General features: G+C 40.8%; 1 protein-coding gene across 1 annotated transcript in view; it reads left to right on the top strand.

Annotated features, from left to right (window-relative positions):
• The first annotated feature begins 1,135 nt into the window (after window positions 1-1,135).
• STXBP6 (syntaxin binding protein 6) overlaps window positions 1,136-27,000 on the top strand; it is a 128,441-nt gene continuing 102,576 nt past the window's right edge. The window contains exon 1 of the mRNA XM_074824530.1: window positions 1,136-1,214. The gene's annotated coding sequence lies outside the window, so the exon portion shown is untranslated. The remainder of the gene's footprint in view (window positions 1,215-27,000) is intronic.

Raw genomic sequence — 27,000 nt, 5'->3', positions numbered from 1 at the left:
GTAACAGACTGAAAAACTAAGGCGGTAGTGAACAACTGCTACTGTGTAACATCAACAGCCATTAGATTAAATGATGGGATCAAAACACACACAGGCCGAGCAAACAATCAACTTACATTTTCATTAAGTAACAGAAACTGTACTGACTACAGTTCATGTTGACAATCACACAAAAATGCAGTGTTATAAATTAAACATTGTAAAATAAAGTACAAAAATATCTTGCTATGTCAGGAATGTTTATTTTCTTACTATCCAGCTTATTGTTTTCAAGCATGACATCCCCAGTATTTTCATACTGAACGCTCAGCAATTCCAGCCCAGCGTGGCGCAGAAGCTGGGCATCTCGCTCACCCCCCAAGCAGGCAGTGTAGCAGCAGGATTGTTTGCAGCCTCACCCCCCAGCGTGGACTGACAGCCCTCCGTTACTACTTCGAAGCCGGTCATTACTGGACGCCTGACGCTCCGGCGGAGCGCCGTGCCTGCCGGGGAGCTCGCTGTGGGCTCCGAGCAGCCGCTCCCGCACCGGGCCCGCCGGGCTCCAGCGCCGCTCCGCCCTGGGGCCGCTCGCTACCCGGCCCCGACACCGCGGGGCCTCCCGGGACAAGGTGCGAACGTGTTTCGGGCTCCCTCGGTGCCTTTGGCGCTGCAAAACTCCCGAGAGCGCCAAAGGAATGCTTTAGAGATTCATGAGGGAGATTTCTCCGTCTAAACTCTTTTAACCCAGGGCCGGGCGCCTCCGCCGCCCTCCAGCGGCGCGGGGCTCCGGCCGCGGCGGAACCCAGCCTCCGCGGGGCCTCCCCCGGCCGCCGCCGCCCCCACGGTGCGGCCCCGCGGGCACGGAAGCGGCACACAGCCCGCGACAGGCAGCGTTTGGGGTTTCTTTGTTCCCTCCCCGCCGGCGGTCCCAACCTCCCGTCCCAACGCGCTGATTTCCCCCTGCCTCCCGAGCCGGCTTCCCGCCCGCCCCGCCCCGCCCCGCCGGCGGCGGCGGCGGCGGCTCGCGGGCGGCCCGGGACGGGGACGGCGGCGGGGGCGGGGGGCGGGGGGCGGCCCGCGGGCGGCCCCGATTGGCGCAGCCGGCGCACGTGGGGCCGCCCTCACGCCTCGGCCGCTGGCAGCGCGGCGGCTGCCGCCGCGGGGCACGGCGCGGCAGTCGGCGCGGTTCTCCGCGCACCGTCTGCGGCGAGGAGAGGAGCCGAGCTGGCGGGAAGGTAGGGGGGCGGGCGGCAGCTCCCGGGCGGCGGGTCGCGGTCGCCGTGGGGCGGGCGGCGGGGCTGCGCCCACCGGCTCCCTCGGTGTCGGCGCCGCGCCCGCCCCGTTGGGGCTGCCGGCTGCCGCGGCGCCCGCGGGAGGAGCCCTCTGAGAAAGCGGGGCTGCGAGTTAACGATCAACTCCACCGTGGCGTCCCCCGTCTCGGCGCCGGGAGCGCCCCGGGGTGCCGGACCGCGGCAGCCGGGTTTGCGCCCTCAAGGGGAGGCGGCTGCTCCCGGGCCCCCGGCGGGGCGGGGGCGGTGGCTGCCGGAGCCCGCGGAGCTCCGCGGCCGCGAAGCGCCGTCCGCCGCGCGGTTGGGGTGAGGCGAGCGGCGCGGCTGGGTGCGCAGCCCTCCTTCCCTCGCCGTCGGAGCCGGGCGGCGCGGGGGGTGTCCCGGCCCTGCAGTCACCCCACAGCCGGGGGCTTCGCTCTGGCCGCGGCCCAACAGGCTGGGCGCTGCCGGGAGCCGCTGGTGCAGCCCGGCAGTGGTCCTTCCCCTGTCGTCCCTCCTGGGGAGATCCTCCGGGTGGCGAAGAGCAGCACAAAACCGGCCAGCGAACGTTAAGCGGATCTGCTGGTCTCCGTCCAACACCATGTTTTAGGAGTAACCTTGACAGTCAGTGGAACGGCCACCACTGTCTTCTGTTTGAACTAGCTTTGCTAATGGAAAAGTAAAACTTAAAACATCAGTCGTTATCCGCTTGTGCTGCACTGATGCTGCTGAAGTCTGAAGTTCAAGGAAATATTCACCATTATTTAGAGAAATGTGTTACTTTTTTTTTAAAAAAAAAATCTTAATTTGCACTCTGACAAACAGAGAAGTTTACATTTTAGGAATTACATCACTTTGCAAATTCCTCTATCTTTGTCTAAATACAAGCTGTCTTTTAGGGTGTCTTCTGCTTGGCTGTTTTCCTTTTGTGAGTCAGAACTAGTGTTACTGCTTTTCATCGCTTGAACAGGCTCCACAGACCCGTGACACCTCTCTTAGGAGTTTTAAGAGTTGTTGCTTGTAGGATGGGGGTCATCTGGCATCTCTTTGGACGTAATGTTACTAAGGTGGACGGGACCTTATCCTTTTCCGTCCTGAAGTACTGGAAGATGGCAATATGGTATCTTGAGGGTCTTTTGGTTATGACTTCAATCAAAGCTGCAGCATCTAACTATAGAGGAAGTCTCTGACCTGTCATCACTTCTGTAAGGGGGGAATAAGCAGACAGCAGGGAAGTTGTACCTTGCTGGTGATGCACTGAGTTAGCAAGTCGTGTTGCTTTTCAACATCTGTAGTTTCTAAGCTCCCTTTAACTCCTGAATTTTTCTGTAAGTGTAGCTAGCTATTTTAATGAGGCCTTGAAAACTCCAGATGTGGTGTTTTTTGAATTAATAAACACAAAAGAAATACTTGTGGTAGTTTATGAGTGTGAATAATCGTGATGGTGAGTTGTTTGGTTTTTTTTTCCCCAACCCCTGTGAAATATAATTTTAGAGTTTCTTGCCCCTAGGAAGAATGATCCCCCATGGGGTTGATGGCAGTCTGCTTGATAAATTTCTTGAAAAAGGTCTCTTTCACTGAAATGTTTTAGGACCTTTCTGCCCTGGGGGAATGCAGTTATGGTGTAGTCATGCCACACTAATTTCCCTTGTTCATACTCTTGATTTTCTTTAAGAATATGCCTTAAAAGTTGGATGGCACCTTTAAAGATGTGCTAAGGTAAATCAATGAAAATGAAAAATACTGTGACATTTTTAGAGTGGAGTGAAAACACTAGTTTGGAATTTAGCCCAATCACCATTTTGTGGTAGCTTCCCCAGGTGAAGGAATTTCTAGGTGGAAAAAGGTCTTTGAAGTATTGTGCTATGAAAAGTAAGAGGTGTTCTACTCCTGAGTAAGAGTGTTTGCTGTGAGGAGTGAAGTTTCTGTTAACTCACACGCATTGATTTCTCATCTCCATTCCATTTATCTTCAAGTTTCTGAGTGTCCGTCTAGACATGGTCCAGATCTGAACATCTAGAGTCAGGGAAGTGTGATGATAACACAATAATGTGTGCTATAGAAGGCCAAAAGGGAAATATTTTATGTTTTTTCTTCCAGATATATATTCAGATCACCTCACTCTTGTGTGCATGTAGGATTTTTAGACAGTGAGGATAGTATAAAAATAAGCTATTTACAAAATCCTCAGTATGAAGGGTATTTTTTCCCCCTCCTAGTTAAATATTTTTTCATTACACTGCTTCAGGCTACTTATACTGGAAGTTCACTGTTAATATATACCTCTTGTGTTTGTTAGTAGATTAAAGTATACATTTTAGAGAACTTAAAAATACCTTTTAAAAAAATGCAGTTTTAAAAACTATATGAGGTAAGATGACTTCTGTTTTATTATGAATAAAGTTCAGTGAAATGATGACTCTGGAAAGCAGTAGCTGTTGGTCTGTCCTGGGGGTAGGTATGCTGTCTAAATAATAGTGCATTTGTTCTTTCTTTCTCTTTTCTTCCTTTGTAACTTAATGTTCCTTTCCAGTGTACAGCTGGTAAGTTGACATTGCCAAGGTTGTACAAAAGTGTTTTAATCACAGTTTTGGAGGCCTGTGTTTGGATAATGTGATGGTAAGACAAATTGATTCCTCTGGTTTTTAACCAAACAGGAATGCTGTAGCTAATGTGCGTACAGAGACAAATCAAGTCCTTCAAGAGAATGCTTAATTTGTTTAGTCCTTGATTGGCAGTCTCTAGTGATGTTGGGGATTTAGCAAACGGATGAACTAAAAAGCCTTGGCATTAATTTGTATTGTAGCCAGATATGCCAATGAATTCATTAATACATTTTTTGCATATTACTGCAGCAGGCAGTGCTGTGTTAACTGTATAGAAGTGTGTTTAAATTTAGGCTTTTGGTTTGACTATTTTTTTGTTATGAATCAGGACACACAAACTAGGGTAAATCTAGTAACTTATCAGTGCTAACAAACGTCACCTGATTGTTTCTGGTTGCTTCTTGTGTAGCATTCCTTGGTTCTACAAATCTTTAATAAGGAACAACTAAGCCAGTGTTTGGTTTTTTTTGTATTTCAAACAAATTTCTTAAACTTGGAGAAAAGGAGAGCAAAATAGTAACAACGATTCAAAACAAGAAATATCTTAACAAGAGAAGGGACTATTAGTTTTCCTGCTCGAATGATGTCGTTGAACATTTAGACTGACATGAAGAGGGGAACTCTAGTTTTAGAGAGGTGGGGGGAAGGACGTTGCCTCTTAGTGCCTTTTTTTTTTCCTACTCTCCTCTGAGTAAGCTGCTATCACAGAAAGGAATGATGGTTTCTCAGGAAGCAAATGCATTACTGAGCCTGTATATATAGCAGAAATAAACTCATGAAACATACTCACTGGGTAATTGAGGGGAGAAAAGAGACCAGACCATTTTACAAAATTATTGTATTCAAACTATTCCAAAACTGCCAGTACCCTTCCTTCATCCCAAAAAATCTTTCTGGTAGTCCGTGTTCTTTCTCCAGTATGCATTTGTTGGAGACCCAGTTGACTTCTGGCATGTGTTGTTCATTGTGAACATTAAGGTGCATTTTTTTTCCATCTTAAGCTTAGACAGATGTTCTCTGCAGCTGAGGTCTTTGACACAGATGATGCTGTGGGGCTTCTTTGCCATAAGTGTAAGAGATACTAATTCCTTTGCAAATGGGATTGCATGACTGTAGGTTAGCTCAGTAATATGTGTTTCTGTTTTCCTTTTCATAGTATTTCTTTGGCAGAAAGTGTTGGGAAAGGATTCCTGGCTGTGCTGGAGGTGCTGCAGGTCTGGGAGCAGTTTGGACTGTAATGTTCCTGGAAGGGCAGTCTGTGTTCTTTACAAGGTAGCCCTTACATTAGATTTCTGATGCTTGTAAGACCATATGTATGTGTGCAACATTGTGAGCTTCTGACTTTTATATGTAGATGACAGTTAGTAATGCAACGACAGTTGCCCCAAGGGAAAAAATCTGGATATTTCTGATCTGTAAAATTTTGATTTCCTTAATAAAACAGGAGCATTACGAATGTTTAAGATTTCTCAGTGCGGATTTCTTACCAATGGTTATGAACACAACTTATTAAAAATTTTACTGTCATAAGCTGATATAAAGTCCAGCCCTGAAAGCTAAACTTCTTAAACTCGGTTATAGTCTTGCTGTAGACATGAGAGCAGTGCCAGCTTCAAGAGTCTTCCCCCCTGCCCTCTGGCCTTGACTATCTTGTGTGGTAAACCAGATGCTTTCCCTTCATTATCTTCTCTTAGAGATTGCATGTGATTTTTATCTGTGCAGTTTCCAAGTAGCATAAAACTCATATGGTATAATTACAGCCAGATCTGTTAATAATAGGTGAAACCCCTAGATTATATTTATCTGTATGAAACACTTTGGATGGAGAGACTTCACAAACAGGTTTCTGGGTAGGTTCAGTTTGTCTTGTCTGTGCATAAAACAGTTCAGTTAAACCTGTAGCAGTAATAAATGATAAACTTGTTTTGAATTAGATTTCAGTATAAGAAATTAACCTACTCCCTCTCCACTTAAACTGAACCAAAATAAACCTGGTTAAATCATGAATAAAATTTTACTGCTGTGGAAACGATTCCTTTTGCTTGAAGCATCACCATAAGGTAGAATCGGAAATGTAACTAATAAAATTTGGTGCTTGCCTGCAGTTCATTTATGAAAAAAATCTTAAATACTTCTAATTTCCTCTTAGTAACTGTGCTGGCCAATAAGTTTGTTACTTACACGTTTTGGTTTTGGGTCTCCTTTTCCCAGGCAAGTCTGTGCTATGCAGGCAGGCTGTTTTAGAAAACACTCTTTTGTATTCTGCAATTACTTGCTCACAGAACCAAAACCATAATTCCCTAAGTTTGCTTACAGTTTTTTTCAGGACTGTTGAAGCGCAAAGTTGGAAAGTCTTTCAATTCTAATTCTACCTCTCCACTTGCTAGTGTATTTTGGAGGAGGGGAAGAACAAACAATTGACCATATGCAATCCACACTTGGAAACTCCCTCTTGGTAATTAATAGACGTTCTAGGATGTTCACAAGCTTCCTCTTGAATTGTTTGCCTTTGTGGGCCATTATCTGAGCATACAGACTTTTTCTGTTTATTTAAAGAGACACAATGCTCAGGTCATTATCGTTACTTATATATAGGAAGAAAGAATGTGATCAGTTATTGACAAATTAGTATTACTTTGTTAGAGTGAGTTCCTGTTAGTTCATTTATTTTCTTCAGCTTGTATGGCAGGTTCCTGACACTGTAATAAAGTGTCCAAATGTTCTGATATGCCCAGAGATCAGTGACTAGTCTGTTAGCACCTTTGTGACTTTTATATAAACATTTCAGTTAGTTTTGTGGAGTGTGAATTTGTTCGCTGTAGGTTAACAGTCAACTCTACCCTCTAACAGCATACACTTTGTTACTCTGTAGGACTCCGTGTTGGGGCCTTAGTCTTTCAAGCAGCATGCACTGGAGAAGGGATGGATGCTCAGAGATGTGCTCCACTTGTGCCTCGCAATGCAAAGGGACTTAACTGGCTTCCTGGTGGCCATCAGTTTCTTGCTGATAGACAGCCACTGCAGATGGGCTCTGTACCTGTGGCCTTTGCAACTTTTCTTCACTGAATGCAAGTTATGAGATTCAGAGAGACAAAAAAGTGGTGTCTTTCCACTGGGAAAGACCAACAAAAGGACTTGTATTCAACTTCCCTTAGTCTCTTAAGGACAGATTTAAAGGTAGGTGTTGAAACTCAGAATTCACAACTTAGTTTTGTCATTTTAAAATCTCTGTCCGCACCAAAGTGATTGCCTGAACAAAGCAATCTGACTTCTAAAATGCAAAAAAACCCCAGAATATCAGGGTCACGGAACAGTTGAGGTTGGATGGGACCTCTGGAGGTCCCTTTTTTCAGTTCTGTCACACCTTTCTCTTTAGGACAAAAGCTATGTTAAGATTAACTTTTTTGTTTGTTTTGGAAGATGTAGAAAGGAAATTGCTGCTTGTAAATTTAGATGCTCACTAGTTAAGAGGGAATATCAAACACAGGAGGTTTGGTTTTGTTCTTTTCCAGTTGCTTTGTAAGCAGATGGCTGAGTGAGGTCAGAGAGGCATTCACAGATGGAATGGAGTGCTTGTTTACTAAACCTGAAATTTTCTTAACACATTTTTCTGAGCCATCTTAAATGGGGACCTTTTCTGAGCCATCTTAGATTGTGCTAAAACTATTAATTTTTGTCTTGATCAGTACAGAAGTTCAGTTTCAGTATAAACACACTTTCAGTATGTTGTTTGGGGAAGGATTGTACTTGACTGGTTTTAGTAAAACTCCAGTTTGAGAATTGAAATCATGTGTCAATAGTTCATTTAAATTTTGAAAACATCAGTTTTACTGTAGCCTGCATGCATTTGCAGCTGTTCAGAGTGACTGACAGAGGAGTAAAGAATGATTCAACAGCACTTGAAGAGTTAGATACTTCCTACACCACTGGTAATGTAGTATGATCTCTATTTGAAAAATGCAACACAGACTGAATATTTACATGTTTTTAATAACTTTTCTGGATGACAAACTACTTTGGGTATGTTATGTTATGTATGTTAAGCCTGATCTCCTTCTACGACAGGGCGACCTGCTTATTGGATGAGGGAAAGGCTGTGGATGTTGCCTACCTTGACTTTAGTAAGGCTTTTGACACCGTTTCCCACAGCATTCTCCTGGCGAAACTGGCTGCTCGTAGCTTGGATGGGCACACACTTTGGTGGGTAAAAAACTGACTGGATGTCTGGGCCCAAAGAGTTGTGGTGAACGGAGTTAAATCCAGTTGGCGGCCGGTCACGAGTGGTGTCCCCCAGGGCTCGGTTTTGGGGCCACTCCTGTTTAACATCTCCATTGATGATCTAGACGAGGGGATCGAGTGCACCCGCAGTGAGTTTGCAGATGACACCAAGTTGGGTGGGATTGTTGATCTGCTCGAGGGTAGGGAGGCTCTGCAGAGAGATCTGGACAGGCTGGAGCGATGAGCTAAGGCCAACTGTAGGAGTTTCAATAAGGCCAAATGCCGGGTGCTGCACTTGGGCCACAACAACCCCCAGCAGCGCTACAGGCTTGGGGAGGAGTGGCTGGAGAGCTGCCAGTCAGAGAGGGACCTGGGGGTGTTGATTGACAGCTGGCTGAACATGAGCCAGCAGTGTGCCCAGGTGGCCAAGAAGGCCAATGGCATCCTGGCCTGTATCAGCAATAGCGTGGCCAGCAGGGACAGGGAAGTGATCTTACCCCTGTACTCGGCACTGGTGAGGCCGCACCTCGATGACTGTGTTCAGTTTTGGGCCCCTCACTACAAAAAGGACATTGAATTACTCGAGCGTGTCCAGAGAAGGGCAACGAAGCTGGTGAAGGGTCTGGAGCACGTGTCGTACGAGGAGCGGCTGAGGGAACTGGGGTTGTTTAGTCTGGAGAAGAGGAGGCTGAGGGGAGACCTCATCGCCCTCTACAACTACCTGAAAGGAGGTTTCAGAGAGCTGGGGATGAGTCTCTTTAACCAAGTAATAAGTGATAGGACAAGAGGGAACGGCCTCAAGTTTCGCCAGGGAAGGTTTAGACTGGATATTAGGAAGCATTTCTTTACAGAACGGATTGTTAGGCGTTGGAATGGGCTGCCCAGGGAGGTGGTGGAGTCCCCATCCCTGGAGGTGTTTAAGAGTCGGGTTGACATAGCGCTGAGGGATATGGTGTAGTTGGGAACTGTCAGTGTTAGGTTAATGGTTGGACTGGATGATCTTCAAGGTCTTTTCCAACCTAGACGCTTCTGTGATACAGTAGCAGACTGAGATTGCTTTAAGGTACTCACTTTCAATTGACTGGGCCCTGAAATATGCATACCGAAATTGGCGATTTAAGTGTGTTTTTTGAAGATTCTGACTAATTTTAACTCCCGTGAAAATTAAAGACTGTAGTTGACTACATGGGGACTTGAACAGCAGCTAGGCATGCTTTGTCCTGTGGAGTTGCTTTACTTTCCTGACTCCTGTGTATTTAGTAGGCTTCAGACATTCCTTTAATATGTAACTTTGGGACTAGATGGCATGCATTTCTCAGATGCTAAGACTATAGATACAGTATATAATCTATTATTGAAATACCCAAATCTATGACTAAGGATTTTTCTTATGATGATTGGATGTATCTTACAAAGCTGTTAATTAACCTGCAGTTAGATACAAATTGCATTAGTGGTTCAGACTGGGCTTAAAACCAGAGTCTTTTGTGTCAGGCCTTGCATTGACTCTTGTGACTTGACACTGTCTACTCGAGGCACCTGATTATCCCCTGACCTGAGGTGTCCACATTTCCTGTCTAGTCAGTGGAAGGAGTTTGAAGCCCTGAGGGCATGAATTGGAGCATTGTAGTGTTTCACAAAATAGTAATGGCATTAATTCAGTAAGCTGTATTAAAAAGCATGAACAGAAATAGCTTTTATATGAGTTGGGAATAAGGCAATGCAATTTTGTGGCTGTACCATATTGAGTGATGCTAGCTGTCTGTTGGGTTATGTCCCATTTACACATCTTAGCACACCAACATTCCTGCATGCCTGAACTTACCAAGGTAATACTGAATTGTGGATGGTTCTTGTCCCCAGCCCAGGGGATTGCTTGTATGGGGGTGTTTCTTGAGAAGGCTTTGTGAAGGTAAGAGAATTCATTGATCTTTGAAGTTTCTCAGGATGAAGTTGGGACCTGTAACTTGTTTTTAATGCCTTGATGTGATCTCAAATGTGACATTTAACATAAAATAAAAATAAAAGCTGTGTGTCTGATATTTTAACTCAAAGCCCTTATCTGACAGAAGATTAGTATGCCAGCTCTTAAAGAAGTAACACCAAAATTCCTTGATTAAGGAATCTAGTAGATGTGAGCTATGTATAGGGCACCTTCAGATCCTCAGAAGAATTCCATGTAAGACAACTAGTTTCAGGTTCTGTTCAGTTTTTAGACAATGTTTCAATTTAGGGGACAAGTAGTATGCAGTTAAAACATTTTAGGCTCTGGTAGCTTTTTTTTTTCTTTATAAATCATGCATCATAACCTCCAAAAAAAAAAAACCCAAACAACCACTTCACAGATAACTTCTGTTAGCTAAGAAATGTCTTGATTGTGTTACATTTTTTTTCCAGAAAAGAAGAAAGTGTATATGTGTATATGTATTTTTATATATAATATGTGTACACACACACATATATTGGACTTAGTCATGTCATGTAAAATAAAACTGCCCTTTTTTTTTGGTAGGGGTTATCCTTGCGGAAGAGACAGTAATGTTTTGGAGCGGGAGAATAAGTGCTTATGATGGGCCTTGTCCTTAGAGTGCAGTAACAGTGCTACTGCATTAATATTACAGGGGTGATAAGAACATGTTTGCAACTCTGGTTCTTCTTCCCCACCACTACTTTGTTAGAGACTAGTTTATTTAAAGACTCAGTTTTCTGCATGTTTGGGTAAGTAAAATGGAATTCTGGGGTGGTATTGGACACTTGCTTATTTCATGTTTGTCCCCTAGCGAAGCTTGTGAAGCAGTATCTGGTTAAGATGCTGAAATGGCTTGTCTTCAAATTATTTATCTGAAACCTTGAAGTAACTTTAAATATTGACTGGTTTTTGTGTGTGAGGGTAGTCTTGTTACTCATTCAGAAGCTAGCTGTGTACAGTTTGGTATTTATTCTTTGTATTCCATTTACTTACTAGGAAAAGTGCAGGAATGGGTTGTCTTTGCCAGTAACCCAGGTACCACTTTGAGTGCCAGGTGAGGCTTCCTTACAGCCACCCTCTCGGAGAACTGATCAGGCCAAGGAATGCAGCTGTGCACCCCTACAGTACTGACCTGGCACCTGTGGTCCCGCAGGTGTGTACTGAATGCTCCCATACATCTGTGAGCTGGGTGAGGTGAACCCACATTTGCTGCCGAAGTAAATGACCTTAAATGAGTTGTTTAAGGTCATGTTACACTTTAGTGGTAAAACTGTGATAGTAATGCATCTTTCTATTTCCCTTTTTGTAGATTGCTGGTGTATTAAACTTTATTTATATCTTTTAAGGAATTCAGTAAAAGACTTGAAATCAACTCAGCATGCATTTTGAAGTCCCTTGGTATTTGAATTTGTGGATTTATGCCATGGAGAATCTTGCCCAGCTGGTAACACAGACTTGTTCCCCTTTGTAGTTTATAACAAACCAGTTACTCTAGGTTTCTAGAGTAAAACAGGCAATGATGTATTTGGATGGTTACATTTTCTGCCTCTTTCTTTGCACATCTGTTGCGTCTTCTTCTGTAGGCTGACATAGTTTGTGCATGTACCCGGTCTCTGCACCAGAAGGAAATGAACTTTCACAGGTGGAGCAATAAAGGTCACCCACGTGAAGGTGTAGTGTCTGGGTGTTTCGCAGGGACCTGGTTTGGTAGCCAGTTACGCAAGCGCATTTGCTCACTTCCTGCTGGTGACAAAGCAGTAAATCCAGGGTTAGTTTTCTGTATGTTCCCTCCACTATGTGGATTTATTTCATGTTCTTAAAACATAGGCTTGTCTGAACTTCAAGACGTGCCCAGCTTTGACATGTGAGTGCTCATAATAATTTTTGCCTTATCACTTCATCATTCCCCCCCGCCCCCCCTTCCAAAAGGGCGGTATGAGATAGAGGTGACGATTTATGTCTATTATGGCTTTGAAAGGGAACCTTGTTCTTCTGAAATGGGGGCAAATAATGTGATTTTGGTGGCAGTAAGAGAAAAATCCTTTCTATTTCGTTTGGTGAGCTACCCTGGAGGGGAGGGAGGCTAGTAGGAATCCCAAAAAAGGTGAAACCCAAACTGCATTGTATAATGTATTCTGATAAGCTATTTTGAATAAACTCCTCTGAAAATGGAAAAGAAATATTATAGGACTTTTGGAAAGTGCATCAGTCCCCCTATAAACATGTCTGAGATAGGGGGAAGTGAGATTTCAGTACCACTAAAACACGGAGAGGTGCAGTGAGTAGCCTTCTTAACACTGAGGTATGTGTGCAAGCTCTTGGAGGTATTTATCTGATTAATGAACCAGTAGCAGTGGTTCAGCTGTCCTTCTCTGACAAGGATTATTCCCATGACCTGGCCTCAGCTGTGTGTTACTCTGTCTAATCTTGCTCTTTATATTTTCTGTCTTCATAATTTTGGCTATTATTTCAGCATTTCTCATTTTGTTGTCCTTCATGTGTGTCTTTAATCATCAGGCTGCTCTCCTTCAAACCTCATTTAGCAGTCCCCTGGGACTTCTTAAGGGACTCAGTAGGTGTGTATTTCACTGTTGTGCCTCACCTTAAATGTTAACTTCTGCATCTTTGGACAAAAAATTTTGTCTAGAGATTGATTTCTTCCATTGACAGATTAGCTCTACCCTTTCCTCATTTTCTTGTTTCCTTATCTAAATAATCAGACTTTTCCAGCTTATCTTGAAAACAAGGTATCTTGTAGGAGGAGAGTAAGATGTGACATTTTCTTTTTAGCTTCCATTTCTCTCTACTTTCCATTTTTCTTCCCTTTCACAAAGTTTCTTCTATCATTCTTACGAGAGTTGTATACTTTAAATGAAACAATGAAGTAACTGATGGTAAGGGATAAAAGGTAAGTGTTCTGTAAATGCCACTGTGGTATGTTCTGGGTCTTTCCAGATATGTCATTACAGTCTGTGACAGGAGGATGTAAAATATTTCACACACAGTGAGTAAATAATAGCTGTTCAGAATAAATGTTTTTAAATTAGCAGAGCTGGATAACTTGTTTAAGAAAATCCTAAAATGAAAAGCTGGAGAACATGGATAGAATAAGGGGTTGCATGGAGAGAGGGCCCTGGAATTATATTAGATAGGTAAGTAAATGGTTGCTCCTTATGCTATAGTGGAGCGAAAGCAGCCAATGCTGTGCCAGTGCTTAATGGTCGCTAAAAATAAGAAGACAAATCTGAGGTGGTGGGTTGTTGTTTGCCTCAGAATAGGGCACTGTGCAGAGTATTCTATATGTAATAAAGCTTAAAACTGGATCAACGTACATTCAAAGGCAAGAGAAATAGATCCGTTATCTTTACACCTTTCATTGAAAGGAGCAATTGGTTTCATTGTAGGATGATCTGTATAATAAGATACAGGACATTGAAGGGCAGCTTCCTCTTCTGATTGTCATTTTTCCTTGTTCTAAAAAGTCTGAGCACTTCAAATACTGGTAACATCTCTACCATACTTCTGAATTTTCTATTGCACTTCTTTAAAATTATTTGTTAAGGGTTAACTTTAGTATACATAATTAGTGAATTAATTAGATGTTTATCTATATCTGAGACCTCTGCTTTTTAAGAGATGAACTTGTATCTCTGCATAACCATAATGTGCATTTTTTTTTATATTAGTTTGAAAAGTGGGACATAAGCCAAATGTGAATTGTCTTAACTTCAGGTATCAGTAAAAATCTGCTCTTACAGAGTATGAAGTTGAAACGAGTGGTCTGTTTGCAGAGTTACATTGTATTACCAGTACACAGAAGCCCTTAGAATGGCAGTGGTCTGAGCAGTATTATGTTTTGGATTGATAATTTATTGATTGATCTGCCGTGTTGATAGAATAAATACATTTTTTATTTTTTTGTGTTTGGACTTGAACGGACAGCTGAGGCAAAAAGCATTTCTTGGAAGATTTTTGGAAGGTTTATTACCAGTAGATCCTTGCTTGATTCCAGATGGAAATCTTTCAATTCTCTTTGGGGTTTTTATGAAATTGTTCTTTCCTACAGTAAGCAAATAGTCTCTCTCAAGTATATAAATGATGCTAGAATTGTCAAACTGAATGAGCGACTAAAAATAATGAGTTGCAAAGAATTCAAAGTATGCATCTGGCTATTAGGGCTATACCCACACTTTTCTGATATCATCCTTATTTGAAAACCATTTCTCTTTCTTCACTTGCTGTGCAGATGGCCATACAAAAGATTGCTCTTGTAAGAAAGAATGAAACATCACTAGGCACAGTAGCTAAAAGCATAGAATGAATTTAACTGTCCTCAATCTCAAAATCTCCCTTATGTGGATTTAGAAGCAGCTCTCACAATGATGTATCTTTTGACAAATTGGTATCCTTATAAAAGTGAAATGAAAGCCTTTTAAGAAGTTGTCAGAACAATATTTGTGTCGTGCTGTGTGCCTACACTCATGGCTCTTGTATTGTAGATGCTGATTTTTCCAGAGTTGCCTGTCTGTTCTTGCAAGTACTTCCTGTAAGAAATTTTCTTGGAGAGACAGAAGGTTCTCAAATAATAATAGAATATGTAGCCCTTAAGACATGTATGTTTTGCAAATTAAATGCTTGCTTGTTTCTTCAGGTAAATGGAGTAATGTGTGGGGTTTCTGGGTTTTTTAGGGGGAAAAAAAAAATCGTAAGCTTTTTTTCCCCAGAGCATTTTTGGAGGTTAACTTTGAAAATATAGTCGACTCCTGTTTTTCTTCTTTGAAATCTTTCTAACATATAAACAGGAATAATAAGGATTTTTAAGTAATGCAGCCTCAATAGTATCCCACTTTTTAAAAGCATTTGGTGCTATTGGAATCTTGATGAAAACATCTCAACGTGTGGAAAACTAGTTTCAGCTACGGTAGTGGAGTATGATCAGAAGAAAGCATATGTAGATATGTGCATGCACCCACTGTGTCATCAGACCCTTTCAAGGATAATGTTTACTGGTTCTCTTTTTTGAAACTTCTTTACCTGTCTGTATGTGTTGTGTGTGATTCATCGGTGGCCTCACTGTACCTGTTATGCTGAATATAGTCTGTTAGTTTATATTTTGGCTCAGCATCACTCCTCGAATACATACTGTACGTCTGCATTGCACATAAACACTCTATTTAAAAAAAAAAAAATATTTCTCATATCTGCCAAGGCTTGAATTCAGCCTTTGAATTTCTGGGTTTTTTTGGTTTTGGTTTTTTTTGCTATGGCTCAGGAATCGGTTATGAAACTGTGGTGAGGAATGTGGGTCCCGCTTTGACGTATTGATGAAGGTGGAAGAATTCTGTAAGCCAGGTAGTCTATTTTAAAGACTAAAACTTGCAGTATTTAAATCTCAGAAGGTTAGTGATGGTAACGTAGTAACTTATCCTTACCAGAGTAGAGATGAAAATATTATTTGCAAAGCAAATGTGGGCAAGATCAAATGGGTCTGCCTTATTATCTTTGTGGGGTATGGATAATTTTTTGTTTGGTTGGATTTCTTTGTTTTTTGTCTTTTGTTTATACTGTGTTTAATGTATTATGTGAGCGATAATATCTATGATAAAATGCATGGCTGAATCCTTCTTGCATAATGGGAGAGCTACTGGAAGAGCTGTTGGGTATGAAGAGTTGTCCCTGAGCTTTTAATTACCTGTCCTGAAGATCTCTGTCAGGGATTTCTCCAGTTGTTGAACATAATGAGTGCAGAACATCATTAACTTTAAAGATACCTATGTGTAGAACACAATCCTGGCTTTTTGTTGAATGCATGACATTTATGGATTTTCTTCCTCTCAGAGGAAGAAATTTCTCCTTTAAGTCTGTCCTGTTCCTGTTGCACACTTATCTTCATGTGAAAATTAATAGGTCTTCCCTTCCTTTCCTTCTCTTTCCTCAATTTTCCTTCTCCTTTATCCTGGTGTCACATGCTTGGATTACCTTTCTTTTATCTTCTGTTCCCTCCCTTCACCAAATTTATTGGGTACGAGTGGTTGAAAAGATTGTAGTTGCAGCAGGATGCCTACTTAGGTTACAGCGTGATTAGTGTGAAAGTTTACTATTAAAAGGAGAAGACTTTAAAGAAAGAAAAAACTGTTAAACTACCAGCAAAAATGTACAAAACCTTGATGTTTAACAAGGTATAGAATGCCATTCATGTTGCAGTGAAGAGTACTGATCACAAAAGAATATTAAAAACAGTAGCTTGAATGAGATTTTAACAGTTCTAGGACAAGTTTCTAGTTGATGAAAGCTTGTTTAAAGATATTTTCCTTTTGACTTCAGCGTACTTTCACACAGCTCTCTACCCTTCCCACTGTATTGCAACAGGGCTCAAAAACAGAGTTAAGCCATTTTTCTTTCCTTTCAGAAAGGAACAGAGGAGAGAATTGTGTTTCTGGTGAAGACAGCTCTAGAGCTGTGTACGAGGAAATGCTAGATCTGAATTGTTCTTATTGCAGTTGTGAAAAGGCATCAGAGCAGTAAATAATTCTATTGTGTAGCAGCAAAGACAACTAAAGGACAGTAAACATTTGGGTTTGATCTTGAATCTGATTTACATAGTTTATTTAACAAGGCTACCTGCTTTTAGAGTAGAAGAGCAGGAACTTGTGGCAATTATAAGGTGAGTAGTAGCTTGAGTTTCCATGTATGCCTTCTTCAGGTGTTTGTACCTTGGGTTTACTGGGTGTCACATATGTTGAAGCAGTTAACATACTTGCAAAAGCTAGCAGGAATACTGCATACATTTGAATGCTTGGCAAACATTTGTAGTTTATTTTAGGCAAACTCACAGGTGTCAGGGTAAACTTATAAGGCACCAAATGTGCTGGTACACTGAGAACACTTCTCATCAGTGTGAACACAGCTGTACCAGCTGGCTTCTTGATACTGGGAAATAAGATCCTGAGAAGGGTGAGTCCTCCTAACAAAAGGCTGAGAAAACCTGGTGGTGTTTGAAGGACCTAGTTCTTTCTCTCTGTATGTGAAACATAGCTGACATCTTTGCACTACAAGGAAGGAGAGAATCGGGCAATCTTCCTGTGAGAGCTTCAGAGACCATGCTGACTGGGTTTGAGAGCATTGTATGAAAAAAATCCCATAATCTGCTGGCAAAGTAATGGTATAGCCAGAGAGTACTCTTAATCTCTTTGGGGTGTTAAATATGAGACTAAAAACCAAATTACCTTGGCTTGAACAGAAGATGAAATTCATCTGATTTCATTCATCACTAAGGACAGCAGTAGTAACCAGAATAGCCTGGTGATTTCAAGTAAACTGTGCAGTGTTGATTTAAAAACACCTAAAGAGGTAGAACCACAAATTTGTTTATGAAACTCGGGTAACTTGAAGAGGTTGTGGGTGTTTGTTTCACATGGAACCTTTGTTCTCCCTTTTACCTATACCTCATTCATATTGTGAAGTTGTACCGGGATTGTACCACCAACTTCAATCATGTGTTACTACAGTGTTTTAGGATTCCCCCCTGTGTCCTCTCCTTAAGTAAAGGTAAGGAAAATAAGGTGATTACTGTTTCCATTGCAAATGTGTTGTGAACTAAGAGAAATGAGGGCACTTTATTAAAACTGTAGAACTGTCCTAGATTTCTCTCATCACAACACTTCCTCAAAAAAATGGATTTCTGGTTCTTGTTTTCTGAAGTATTTAAAAATGCAGTCTGCTAATATATTTGAATTGGAAGAAATGGTCTCAAAGATATGGTTAGTTTAAGCTTTTTTTTTTTTTTTGGAACTAAAGTTACCTAAGAAGTGGCAGTTGGTCACTTCTGTTACCTCTTCTCCTTCAGGGAGGACACTCACAAAGCCAATAAATGCAGACTTGTGTGGATCAGAGTGGATAACATTCCAAGGTTATAGCATTTGGATCTAATGCTTTGCTCCCAATTCCTTTTCTTCTATACCACCCATATAAGTGCTGTCTCTCCTGCCCCCAAACAATTATGTACTGAAAATCCATAAATTGGGGAATTTGATAAATAGTTTAATCTCCTATATCAGCTAAGATAATTTTCTCTTCTGTGTATTCAGGTTGTGGAATGAAATCTGGGGATTTGAATTGCATGAGATGTTCCGTTCCTCAAAAGTATACCCAAACAGGAAACATACGACAGGAATTAGTTTGACTGAGTTGGAGTAGAGGTGTTAAACAGAATGCGGTACTGTGGTGAAAAAAACCAGTATTTTCATTTGTGTCTGGATTATCATAGTAATGTTAAAAGTTAAAAGATTTTGGTGCTGATTTAGCATGGAGATGAACTTTTTTCTTAAACTGTATAATAAAAAGAAATGTTGCAGTAATTTCTGAGAGACAGTTCCTGGCAGATACTAGAATTATGATTATATTAATATAAAGTTAGTTGCATTATTTTTATTTGGTTTACTTTTTCCTTTCTGAGGTGGATGTGGTGGTTCCTCTCATAGAAGAATATTTCTGAGATCTTCTGATAATGTGTGCAACAGTGACAGTGCCAGAAAATGGTTCTCTAAAAATGCAGTCTCTTAAGGCAACCGAATGCTTCATTGCAAGCAGCTTTTTAAATCTACAAGTCAGTAGACATCAATCCTATTCAGTGATTTGCGCTCACGATTGATTAAGTTTTAAAAGACAACCATTGATGTCATACTGAAGCTTGCATAATGCCAGTGCTGGTTGCCTAATGCCGATTATTTCTATGAGCTACCCAAAATCCAGACTTCTTTGTAGTGCAGATACTTTACATTGTCTTCTGGAAACAGAAAGGATCCTCTTTTCTGCATTGTTTTCCATATTGTAGTTTCAAGTAACTGAAGAAGGTGCATTTGCCTATGATTTTCCACCATTGCCCACAGCAAAGATCCTAGATATTGCCAATTTGGCAAAATAAGTTTATGAAGGTAATCAAAGAAAGGCTATTTTGAAATAGAGCAGGAGGAGAAAGGGAATCTTCCCCTATGGATACTGTTACTATGCCTAAGTGAGAACAGCTTAGAAGTCTGCCCTTTGCATACAGGTTTTCTTTTTTATCTCCGCCCCCCCATGTTGGTTTAATAGTGTAGGTATGCTGGAGACAAACCATGTAACCTCTCTGTGGTCATATGTGGAAATGCTGTCTCAGAAGAGAAATGGGAAGAGGGAAACTTACGTGAGACAGCAGAAAGATACTAATTACAAATGTGAACTTCCAAGTCTAGTGTTTTATTTCAGTATGTTTTCAGTTTGCATCTGTTTATTTACTTGGAACAGAATTATCACTAATTACTTTAACCATTCCATTTGTCTTTTTTTTTTTGGTATTTTGGAGCACTATGCATTATTAAACCACTCGTTAGCCTCAAATGTTACCGTTTGTCAGTGAAGTTCGTAATATCTTTTGCTTCTTTAGCTTAAAGAAAGAGGTGTGCTCTCTGCTTTAAACCTTTATGTTTTGTGTGATTGTGCTAGAAGGTGGTAACTGGCACCTTGGTTCTTCATACAATTTAAGGATGCTTTTTAATGAATTTCCTTTGCTGTTCTTCACGATAACGTAATTCACAAGAAACTGAAAGGAAGTTACGTGGAATATCACATGTCTGTTTCTCTTTTGGCAGTACTTAGTAAGCATGTTTCATCATCCCAGAAATTCTTTTCAGTCTAAGCCTAATTTTGGAAAAAAAGGAAAACTGGCTGTTTCTGTCTGGAACTTGCTTGCTACAGGGCAGAAACTTTGTAACTGAAGGAATACACGTAATTTGGGTTTGAATAAATTAATAACCATAAGGAAAAAATATGAGTTGGAATCTTAGGTTTTTCATTTGATTTCAACTGTCATGAAAGCAGCTTCAGTATAAATGACAGTTTTCAAATACACTTGCGAATTTTGTCCCGTTGCTTGTAGGTTGCATTAATCCCCTTTCACTGCTTTTAATGGGTTTGTGGGATCTCTTCAGCAGCTGGAAAGGAGTCTGTCTCATAACACTTGTCAGCATCACCATTTATAGTTTGTACAGTGTACCATCTACTGCTTGCTGCTAAAGTGCTGAGCTATTCTAGCATGGAGGTATGTGACCTATGAGTCTTTTGCATACCTTTATCCTATGCATAAGCACTGCAATTACCTCATGCTTATGTGTCACCAGCATGGACATGAGCCCTGTGTGTAATACAGAATGCTCATGTAATAGAGGAATGCTTGGCGGAGTGATGTAATTAAGTGTGGTGCAAACAGGACATGTGTATCCGTCAAATATGAGCTGTATGTTCTATAACTAGTACAAATAAATGGTCGTCTTTGGATGGACAAAAGTCTAGCGTTTTGATCTGTTAAATGCTAGATGACAAGATTATCAAGCACTAAATAGAAAGCTCTTAAATTTTTTCTGTTTTAAATTTGGGTTTAGAAGATTGAGATCTCTGTTTCTTCTAATGCTGTTCAAACTAATTTTTTACATCAACACATGGACAATGGTTTCTGGTTTTAAAAAGTCAGATTACTACTTTTATTACTACTTTTTAAGATGCTTATGCAATTTGACAGTGTCTTTGAGTTTGAACTATTATGTAGAAGCAGGCGAGGCTTGAATGGTATCAGTGACATTAGTAGTAAGTAGGATTAAAGGATATTAAAACAAGCCAAGGAATAGCTTGTTCCCTTTGGGTTTTTTATATCTCATATGCATGAAGTGATGGGTTTCCTTTGGTTTAGACAGATTTAGGAATGACGTTTCCTGGTTTCATCTCCTGGGGGGAAAAATACCTCTAGAAGAAGGTTACCTTGGGGTGGCATTAAAAACTGCTTAGAGAATTACCAGTTGTAAATGTGTACTGGAGCTGTCCCCAGGAGGGACTAGATTTTTTTGAAATGCTTTCCAGATCTATTTTCTGAGTTTCAATATGAATTAAACTTCTTTCAGAATGAAAGCTTACCCACTCTCCAGAAATAAGAAATAAGTCCTGTCCCCAGAAATAAGTTGATCCGTTGTTTTTGGTGTTCCCCTATATCAGTAATTCTTAACTGGTAGTTTACCTGGCAGTGGTGCTAGTTGCTTTGTTTTGTTGCTATTTTCTGTTTCAAATCTCAAAATTTTGCCTCCTTATGCAAGGCTGAGGAGAATCAGTTTGTTTTATAAGTGGGTAAAACAGTTCTTGTTTACAATAGGTAGTTATGTGCTTCACTTCATACATCTACTGACCAAAAATGGAGAAGACCTGTGGGAAATAATGAAACCTTTGAAACTCACCAAGGGTTTCTCATAACTGTTCAGGCAGAAGCAGCAGTCTCTTATTTTATGCATAGGCAGCATTTTGAGAGGTAGAATTAATTAAACTATTAAGGTTTGTAGCCAATGTCTTATTGATAGTTACACATACTACTGATCTGTGAAATGATTTTAACTCTTTCTGAACAACTGCACAAATTGCTCAAAAATCTGATGTAAAATGTTTCTCTTATACAGGAACAATGCTTTGGACTTTTTTTCCCTTTCTGTTCAGACATGCTTATAAGTTCAAGGATTTATTTCTTTTTTTTTAATTTCTTTGAGTTTATGGACTAGAGTCTCCTTGATAATTCAGAAGACTGCCTGTTGCTGACCTGTATGCAAAGGGAACCATATTGAACCATGGAACAAGACCATTCCATGCATAATTTTCCTTTCTGGTCTGCTGCATTTATCTTCTCACTAGGATGGGACTGTGCCCACTGGATGTTCATAAATATTGATAAGGATCAGTTGCAGTCTGAGCAGTTACTTCTATTATACATGAACTGTTGTGTTTGAATAAGAAGGAATTTTTATTGACACTGGTATCATGTGCTGGGCGCTCTAATTGTTAAAGTGGTTATCTCATTGTCTTGACTTAGAGTGGAAGAAGGAAGAACTGGTGAGGCTCGGTAGGTCTTTTGCCTCCTATCTAGTTTATATTTCTTGCCAGTGTCACCAAACCAGTTTTTTAATGTGCTCTTATTAGACTAGAATTGCTCATATCATTTTTCTTTCCCATTAAATTTCAGCTCAGAGTTTGTCAGAAGGACTAAGTATGTTTTTGTGATGCTGGTCAGTGTTTCGAAGAATGTCATTAGTCACTTTGGCTCTGTGCATTGAGGCTTGCCTACAGGAGGCATGGTGACTAAAGGAGATGGTGTAGCCTTTCTAGGTCAAAGTCAAATCAGGCTGCTGCTGTCATTTTGCAAAAGTTTTGCAGCCCTCCCTCTCTCCATCTGCAGTTCTGAAGTCCTTGCTGCCCCTGCTAACCACAAATAAACACAAAGGTTTTGATTCAGTGCTATAGCTTTCAGATGTGTGCTGTCTTCCTTTCTGCTGCTGAGCTGCTGTGCTGGGCAGTCTCTTGCATAACTACCTTTTCTTTGAAAAATAGCTCAGGCTGGTTACTGCTGTTGAATTGGCGATACTGCTATGTGCAAGCAATGGTTAGGTGTTTCTGTTTCCTTCCTTGTGCTTTTCTGCTCTCATGGGTTGCTCGTCCTCTACTGGTAGCTTCCATGGTAGTGTCTCTTGTGATCTGCAGTCCATTACTTAAAACCTTCTGAAAGCAAGTAAAAATCAATTTTGTTTGCTTGATTCCTTTGTTTTTCCCTGTCACAGTGAGACTTGAAATAACTGCGTGGTAGCAAAAGGCTTGAGTCAGTATGGGCTTTGGATCCTTCTTGCTGCTTAGTTAGTTGACTCAAGCTGTTGTTGATGTTCCTTGTGCACAGTTGCTGATGGTTTTGAGTCACACTTCTGTTTCTTGTGTAGGTTAAACCTGCCCAGGTGCCCTGTGGACAGGTGGTTCCCTGTGGCTGGGGCACCAGGAGTGGCAGGGGCGCCCGTGGGGCTTACAGCCAGGGCTGGGGGGCAGCCCCAGACCAGGGCATTGAGCGTCTCCCTGGGGATGAGGACAAGCCAAGTCCAGGCCAGGACATCAGCCCATCGTCAGGTGGGGGCAGGATCAGGCCTGTTGAGGGGGAACCATGGACAGACAGGTCTGTAGGGACGGGCTGAGGCCATGCTGGGATGTGGGCCTGGCTTGGTGAGCCCATGGCCAGGCAGGCAGGGCTGTGGCGAGCTGGAGACAGGCCCTGCTGACTGCAGCATCACTGGGGCAGGGGCTGGTGGCCCCGGGGGCTGACATGGGGCCCTGGGCTGGGCTGGACAGGGAAAGCCCAGGGGGGACTATGCAGGGCCAGTAAGTCCTGTCACGGTCCTGACAAAACCTATACATGGTTTTAGCTGTAAAATTAAAATAACTAATAGAACAGTTTAAAATACCTATTTAAATATGAGGGTTTTTTACATGAAAAGAGTAAAACATAGAAGAAGCACTGGTGGTTGTCAGATGTGCAGAAGGCTGGACTGAGGATATTTTCTAGCACAGAAAGATCACGAACATATTGGCAATCTTTTTTACACCATAAAACATAGCTTTAAAAAATTTGACTAGCTATTTCTTTGACATGCTTATTGTAAATTTCTATAACAATAGGAGGTGCTGTACAATTTTAATAGTTTTACTCATGTACCCCTGCTGATACTTTCAACGTACAATTTTTTTTTTTTTTTGTCAGATTGATGTTATGGAAATAACAGCTTGTTATTGCTTGTTTACAGAAGTCTCCTTGCAGAATTATAGTCTACATTTAAACCTTGACTGAGAAAAGAGGATTAGTTCCACTGTTCCCTTCCCCATCTATGTCTTGTCTTTCTCCTTTATGCTTAATAAGAATTAGTATGTGAAGAACTTCATTCATCTAATTGATGTGCCAAAGGTCATATGGTTTACAGCAACAATAAAAAGTCTGAGAGTTTTTACACGCTAATTTTACTTCATGTGGCATAGTAAGACATGTTTTTTGCTGTTGGCTGTACATAAATAAATGAAGTTAGTAGTGCCATATATTTATCTTATTATGGACGTTATGTAAAGCAAATGGTTTTGTGGGGGTATTTTCTCTGATATACCACAACCCCCTATTCCATTTGGGAGAAATTTGCTTGTTGATTTGCATTATTTAAGGTAGAAGTTAGACAAGAAGTGGGATAATACTAATACTGCTTTTCATAACTCTGAAACTTGATTAATCTCAAACTTACTGGGAAGAATGCAGTGGGAATGTAACAAAATCACTTCTTGAAACCCATTGGCTATTGGGCAGTGACAAATCAATAGAATTTGGTATGATATAACTGACCTCTAGCTGTTATGTTCTGTACTTTTGTATCTTTGTCACGTAGCTGATAATGCCCTTACTGGACCTGCATTTAACAGTTGCATGTTGATTGCTTTGCTGCAAAAGTGTAAAATCTAGGATGATATGGAGGTGGTGACTATAGGGGTTTTTTGGGTTTGTATTTTTCGTATCAAAATAAGCATACAGTTTACTAAGGAACTAGTTACATGCATCATACGGTGGTACTAAAGTCTTATATCACCAGCTCAAATTACATCTGTTTCTGCCTTAGTAATCTTAGTTTGGGCTACATCTGTAGCTCAGATGAGTAAAGGCATAAATTTGTTGGTTAATTGCTGTAGGATTTTTCCAGATTGTTAACACTTCAGCTTCATGGGTGCATGTCTCTTCTTGCCTTTGGTATGAAAGCTGTGAAAGATCTTTCTTGTGGAGTATTGAACAGTATCTAGAGCATTGAATAAAGACCAGTGATCCCCTTAAGTGCAAGTGAAATGTAATTTATTTGAGCGTAAGTAAAATAATTTGAAGTGAGGTATGTTTGACTGTTTGAAGCTGTTTTCCAGTTCTGTGGATTTCACTAAGGTATGGGTATTTAGCTTCTATTACTGTTCTGAAGTGCCAGGTTTTCTTCACTGGGATGCAAATTAGATACACTTTAGAGTAGTGTTACAAAAGAAACTGGATAGGAAGGAGGAAATATTATGTTAGAAAACAGAGCCACGTGCAAAGGAGGATATGGTAATGATAGAGGGTGGGGGAGGAGAGGGCAAACATGCATCATAAACAGATTTCTCTCTGAACGGGTTCATACTGGAATTCTGTCATTTTAGGGGTAGATGAAAATAAATATTTATGGGGAAGAGACATCATGTAGCGGTTATTTCTTTTAGCATAACTCCACTGATGTTATTCAAGTGTGTAGTGAGAAAGACTTTAAAAAAAATCAGTTAACTAACAAAACTGTCTAAATGAAAACACTCTACTTGATTTGAGGTTTGATGTCAAACTGAACAATGCTGAAAGTTACTTCTTTCAGTTTCATTATCTGTTAATAAACTGTACTTGGGCCTTAGTTTAATTTTATGTCACAAACAATAATAGTTTTTGTTGCATAAGACCTATGCAAGTAAACTTGAAAGCCAGAAACCTGAATATTTAGAAGTTATACTTTTTTACAGATCATAACTGGGAAATTCAATCTCTATTGGCAAGACTGTTTTCTTTTTCCTAAATAAGTTGTTCAAGTGTCGGCAGCATACACTGCCATTTCAGTTTTAGCACAATAGTGTTTAGAAAAGACTAAGACAGGAGCATGACTGTCATGCTTTATCTTCTGTATACAAAGTGAAGCCTGGTATTTTTATAAGCAAGACATGCTGAAGGAATTAATTCATCATAAACAAAACATCTTGTCTCCCTAGCAATTTTTTTGCTGGGATTGAAATGAGTCATGGGTTTGGGAACTGTGCTGGTCTCAGCGCAATGAGATCACCAGAAGACTTAAGTGTTTTCACTGTTTCCTGCTTTCCAAGAAGAAAAATTATATTTTCTTTTATAAAAAAAGTTTAAAAAAAGAAGGGGAGATGGGGGAGGGGCTCCCGTGCCTCAAAATTATATTTTGAAGTCAGTAAAACTTACCTTCCTTTTACAGTTGCACATGGCCTTCTACTTTTGAGCCTTATGAAACTAGGAACTCTCTTTCATGAGAGCTGTTTTCTTTCCCATTAAATGGATTGAAGGGACTTGAACAAAATTTTCTATGTAGTAAAAGAAAGAATCTGAATGCAATGAGAGGAAATGAAGAATATGGCAAGAGTGGTGAGAAACAGCAGGTTGTTGCCAGTTCAGTTTTGGCCTAAATTTATATATGGGTAAATACCATAACTGAGGGAAAAACTTTGAGTGGCTGGCAAAAAGTAATACAGAAATGTTTTGAAGAAAATCATATTTTAAACACAAACTGCTTGGAAAGCAGTGTCATGGCACTAGTAGATGGAAAATCAATGTTGAAAATGAAGCTGTTCTCTTCTGCACTTGCTTTTTCTGGGTTTTATTTGTGAAGTATTAGTTTATCTAGTTGACATGATTTCTTTACAAGGAGATATTGAGATGACTTTCAATAATTCAGTCCATTCTTTCTAACTCTTGAGAAGATGTAGTAAGTTTTGAAATACTGTTTAGCAAGGACGTTGTATAACTATTCTCCAGATTTGGTGCTGTAGTTCATAAGGGAAGAACAGCAACTATGTTGCTGGCAGAAAAGTACACAGTTGGGCTAGCATAAGCACCTTGCACTTGAACTTTCCTTTTCACACAATCACAGAATCGTCTAGGTTGGAAAGGACCTTGAAGATCATCTAGTCCAACCATTAACCTAACAGTGACAGTTCTCAACTACACCATATCCCTAAGCTCTATGTCGACCCTACTCTTAAACACCTTCAGGGATGGGGAATAAAATCCCTAATTTTGATTTATATGGAAACTGATCCAGTCTCAGTCCCTTAAAAAAAATCTAGTTTGTTTTGTACCTCAGCTGCTGGATCCCACGTGCTTCCTGAGATCTTTTGTTACCATGGTGGTCAGTGGCCCTGTCTCTGGGTATCCTGCATATACTCCCACACTGAGATGCTCTATCTGGTAATCTCATTAAGCAGTGGGATCCTTTACTCCAGCTATGAGTCATAGGCCCTCCCATGATTTTATTTCCTCTTTAGGGTTGGATTTTCTGTGGGAGTCTTATTTTTCAAAGTT

This window comes from Strix aluco, chromosome 4 (genome assembly GCF_031877795.1).
Source record: "Strix aluco isolate bStrAlu1 chromosome 4, bStrAlu1.hap1, whole genome shotgun sequence".
NCBI lineage: Eukaryota > Metazoa > Chordata > Aves > Strigiformes > Strigidae > Strix > Strix aluco.
Note: the sequence above shows the minus strand (reverse complement) of the source record. Positions and strands in the feature narration are given on the sequence as shown.